At 56.9% G+C, this 5,000-nt stretch overlaps 3 non-coding genes across 3 annotated transcripts in view; all 3 read left to right on the top strand.

The window, feature by feature from the left end:
- The first annotated feature begins 2,074 nt into the window (after positions 1–2,074).
- On the top strand, positions 2,075–3,983 carry LOC126197263 (small subunit ribosomal RNA). Its single transcript, XR_007539640.1, has one exon. It is a non-coding gene; the product is annotated as a small subunit ribosomal RNA (ribosomal RNA).
- A 352-nt stretch (positions 3,984–4,335) lies between these two features.
- Positions 4,336–4,490, top strand: LOC126196451 (5.8S ribosomal RNA). The gene has a single exon (XR_007538953.1). It is a non-coding gene; the product is annotated as a 5.8S ribosomal RNA (ribosomal RNA).
- Positions 4,491–4,678: 188 nt separating this feature from the next.
- LOC126197607 (large subunit ribosomal RNA) overlaps positions 4,679–5,000 on the top strand; it is a 4,222-nt gene continuing 3,900 nt past the window's right edge. The window contains exon 1 of the ribosomal RNA XR_007539966.1: positions 4,679–5,000. This exon is cut by the window's right edge and continues 3,900 nt beyond it. This is a non-coding gene — a ribosomal RNA (large subunit ribosomal RNA).

Genomic DNA, 5,000 nt, shown 5'->3' with positions numbered 1-5,000 from the left:
CCCTAACCTAACCTACGTTGGGCCCTAACCTAACCTACGTTGGGCCCTAACCTAACCTACGTTGGGCCCTAACCTAACCTACGTTGGGCCCTAACCTAACCTACGTTGGGCCCTAACCTAACCTACGTTGGGCCCTAACCTAACCTACGTTGGGCCCTAACCTAACCTACGTTGGGCCCTAACCTAACCTACGTTGGGCCCTAACCTAACCTACGTTGGGCCCTAACCTAACCTACGTTGGGCCCTAACCTAACCTACGTTGGGCCCTAACCTAACCTACGTTGGGCCCTAACCTAACCTACGTTGGGCCCTAACCTAACCTACGTTGGGCCCTAACCTAACCTACGTTGGGCCCTAACCTAACCTACGTTGGGCCCTAACCTAACCTACGTTGGGCCCTAACCTAACCTACGTTGGGCCCTAACCTAACCTACGTTGGGCCCTAACCTAACCTACGTTGGGCCCTAACCTAACCTACGTTGGGCCCTAACCTAACCTACGTTGGGCCCTAACCTAACCTACGTTGGGCCCTAACCTAACCTACGTTGGGCCCTAACCTAACCTACGTTGGGCCCTAACCTAACCTACGTTGGGCCCTAACCTAACCTACGTTGGGCCCTAACCTAACCTACGTTGGGCCCTAACCTAACGCACGTTGCGCCCTAACCTAACGCACGTTGCGCCCTAACCTAACCTGTAATTGTTATATGAATTGAAACATTCATGTAGCGTTGCCTAATCGCAACCCTCTCAACATAGGTCAGTGCTCGCACTCTCTGGTGTCCTGCGTATTGATTCATGTTACGGTGCGTACCCTCACAACATCTAGCGAGTGGTGCGTACGTTCCACATGGTCCCGCTATCCACTGTAATGTGTACTGCTGTAAGACTTATATCGCTCCCCTGTCGCCTCTAGTTCGTCAGGCGGGAGTTTGCGTGTTCAATGAGCTTCGCAGCTGTGCAATGGCATTCGCATACGTACGCGGGCCACCTTCCACGTGTTCTCTCGTGCATACGTCGCAGCATGTATGTGGGCTGATGTGGCGTGTCGTGACGCATATCATCCAGGCATGCAAGACCCACTGAATTTGCAAATGTAGATGGACGTCTACGTTTGCTGCCCAAGTTACGCAAATGAACTGGAAATCCGTTGTTGCGCGGTTGTATACGCTGGAGGTGAATCATTGATTGCGACAATCGGTACAGGTATTAACTGGTTGCTTCAGCGACACCCGTCATACCCACGAACGTGAGTGGGCATGTGGGTATGAAGCGATACGCGGCGGTGGCTGGGTGGGACCGTCCCCGGCCGGTGAGGGGGGAGCGCCCGGCGTGCTGGCCGCGCGCTGCGTGGGCGCACGCGCTACAGCCGGCTGGTGGGGGCGCCCAGTGGCAGGCGCGCCGGCCGACGGACGCGGCAGGCGGCGCAGCTGCGCGCCGGCGCACCCAACGCGCGGCGCCGTGCGGCCAAAGTGGGTCCTCGCGGGCCCGGTGCGAAGCGCGGTGGACATCTGCAGTGTGCTGGTCCGATTGAGGACTGTGTGCGTTGAGGATGCGCCGCCGCCCGGCACTCGGCGCCGCGACGCCGTCTGCTGCTCGGTCGCCCCCGCGGTTCTCGCAGGTGGTTTGTATCGCAGCTGTGCGGATGTGTTGGCGCGTGCGCTGTGCTGGGAGAGTTCGCTTTGGCACCCAAGTGGGGCTCTGCCCCTCTGTGGCGCTGGCGTTGGAGCTGCCCGGCCACTGTTTGTGGCCGCGTGTTGTCTCCCGCCGGCAACACCACGACAGCACGCTCCCGGGCCTCTGTCGGCAGCGGCAAGCTCAGTTGGGAGCACGGGTGGTCGCACTGAAAGCGTCTACTCGCCTATCTCCGGGCGATTGCGCCTCTCTCGAACCCGACCAAGTACTTAGGACGGCGCTGCGCGCCGCCGGGACCTGAGAGGGTTTCGAGGTGTATCGTGCAGGGGAGCCCAGCCTCCTCCTGTTTGCGGAATAATTGAGCGGACGCTTGCGTGTTCGCGCGGGCCTCCGGGACACACTCCCGGGCGGCCGGCTGCTCAGCTCTAGTTGACGCAGCTCCCTGGTTGATCCTGCCAGTAGTCATATGCTTGTCTCAAAGATTAAGCCATGCATGTCTCAGTACAAGCCGCATTAAGGTGAAACCGCGAATGGCTCATTAAATCAGTTATGGTTCCTTAGATCGTACCCACGTTACTTGGATAACTGTGGTAATTCTAGAGCTAATACATGCAAACAGAGTCCCGACCAGAGATGGAAGGGACGCTTTTATTAGATCAAAACCAATCGGTCGGCTCGTCCGGTCCGTTTGCCTTGGTGACTCTGAATAACTTTGGGCTGATCGCACGGTCCTCGTACCGGCGACGCATCTTTCAAATGTCTGCCTTATCAACTGTCGATGGTAGGTTCTGCGCCTACCATGGTTGTAACGGGTAGCGGGGAATCAGGGTTCGATTCCGGAGAGGGAGCCTGAGAAACGGCTACCACATCCAAGGAAGGCAGCAGGCGCGCAAATTACCCACTCCCGGCACGGGGAGGTAGTGACGAAAAATAACGATACGGGACTCATCCGAGGCCCCGTAATCGGAATGAGTACACTTTAAATCCTTTAACGAGTATCTATTGGAGGGCAAGTCTGGTGCCAGCAGCCGCGGTAATTCCAGCTCCAATAGCGTATATTAAAGTTGTTGCGGTTAAAAAGCTCGTAGTTGGATTTGTGTCCCACGCTGTTGGTTCACCGCCCGTCGGTGTTTAACTGGCATGTATCGTGGGACGTCCTGCCGGTGGGGCGAGCCGAAGGCGTGCGACCGCCTCGTGCGTGCTCGTGCGTCCCGAGGCGGACCCCGTTGAAATCCTACCAGGGTGCTCTTTATTGAGTGTCTCGGTGGGCCGGCACGTTTACTTTGAACAAATTAGAGTGCTTAAAGCAGGCAAGCCCGCCTGAATACTGTGTGCATGGAATAATGGAATAGGACCTCGGTTCTATTTTGTTGGTTTTCGGAACCCGAGGTAATGATTAATAGGGACAGGCGGGGGCATTCGTATTGCGACGTTAGAGGTGAAATTCTTGGATCGTCGCAAGACGAACAGAAGCGAAAGCATTTGCCAAGTATGTTTTCATTAATCAAGAACGAAAGTTAGAGGTTCGAAGGCGATCAGATACCGCCCTAGTTCTAACCATAAACGATGCCAGCCAGCGATCCGCCGCAGTTCCTCCGATGACTCGGCGGGCAGCCTCCGGGAAACCAAAGCTTTTGGGTTCCGGGGGAAGTATGGTTGCAAAGCTGAAACTTAAAGGAATTGACGGAAGGGCACCACCAGGAGTGGAGCCTGCGGCTTAATTTGACTCAACACGGGAAACCTCACCAGGCCCGGACACCGGAAGGATTGACAGATTGATAGCTCTTTCTTGATTCGGTGGGTGGTGGTGCATGGCCGTTCTTAGTTGGTGGAGCGATTTGTCTGGTTAATTCCGATAACGAACGAGACTCTAGCCTGCTAACTAGTCGCGTGACATCCTTCGTGCTGTCAGCGATTACTTTTCTTCTTAGAGGGACAGGCGGCTTCTAGCCGCACGAGATTGAGCAATAACAGGTCTGTGATGCCCTTAGATGTTCTGGGCCGCACGCGCGCTACACTGAAGGAATCAGCGTGTCTTCCTAGGCCGAAAGGTCGGGGTAACCCGCTGAACCTCCTTCGTGCTAGGGATTGGGGCTTGCAATTGTTCCCCATGAACGAGGAATTCCCAGTAAGCGCGAGTCATAAGCTCGCGTTGATTACGTCCCTGCCCTTTGTACACACCGCCCGTCGCTACTACCGATTGAATGATTTAGTGAGGTCTTCGGACTGGTACGCGGCATCGACTCTGTCGTTGCCGATGCTACCGGAAAGATGACCAAACTTGATCATTTAGAGGAAGTAAAAGTCGTAACAAGGTTTCCGTAGGTGAACCTGCGGAAGGATCATTACCGACTAGACTGCATGTCTTTCGATGTGCGTGTCGTGTCGTGCAACACGCTACCTGTACGGCTCGCAGTAGCCGTGCGCCGCGTGCGGGACCACGCGTGCTTCTCAAAACTAACGGAAAATGTTGTGTGGTACGAGCGCTGAAGCTCTGGAGCGGCTGGCCTGCGGCACCTGGCGCCTCGCGCCGGTTTTGAATGACGTTCGCCCGAGTGCCTGTCCGCTCCGGAGTGGAGCCGTACGACGCCCATCGGCCGTGAGGCCGTTGGACACAAAACACTGGAACAGGGGCCGTCGAACGCCTCAGTCCCGCCTATGCAACTGTTTTGAAAGAGACAGTGGGAACTGTAAAAAGATCACCCAGGACGGTGGATCACTCGGCTCGTGGGTCGATGAAGAACGCAGCAAATTGCGCGTCGACATGTGAACTGCAGGACACATGAACATCGACGTTTCGAACGCACATTGCGGTCCATGGATTCCGTTCCCGGGCCACGTCTGGCTGAGGGTCGGCTACGTAAACTGAAGCGCGCGGCGTTTGTCCCGCTTCGGAGACGTGGGTGTGTCGTGACGGCCTGTGGGGCCGGCCACGTCCCCTGAAACGAGCGATGCGCGCCCGTCGCCTGGCGGTTCGCATACCGGTACTGTCTCGGTAGCGTGCACAGCCGGCTGGCGGTGTGGCGTGCGACACCTCGTACAACGACCTCAGAGCAGGCGAGACTACCCGCTGAATTTAAGCATATTACTAAGCGGAGGAAAAGAAACTAACAAGGATTCCCCCAGTAGCGGCGAGCGAACAGGGAAGAGTCCAGCACCGAACCCCGCAGGCTGCCGCCTGTCGTGGCATGTGGTGTTTGGGAGGGTCCACTACCCCGACGCCTCGCGCCGAGCCCAAGTCCAACTTGAATGAGGCCACGGCCCGTAGAGGGTGCCAGGCCCGTAGCGGCCGGTGCGAGCGTCGGCGGGACCTCTCCTTCGAGTCGGGTTGCTTGAGAGTGCAGCTCCAAGTGGGTGGTAAACTC

Source organism: Schistocerca nitens, chromosome 7 (genome assembly GCF_023898315.1).
Source record: "Schistocerca nitens isolate TAMUIC-IGC-003100 chromosome 7, iqSchNite1.1, whole genome shotgun sequence".
NCBI classification, from domain to species: domain Eukaryota; kingdom Metazoa; phylum Arthropoda; class Insecta; order Orthoptera; family Acrididae; genus Schistocerca; species Schistocerca nitens.
This window is presented reverse-complemented; position numbering and strand designations above follow the sequence as displayed.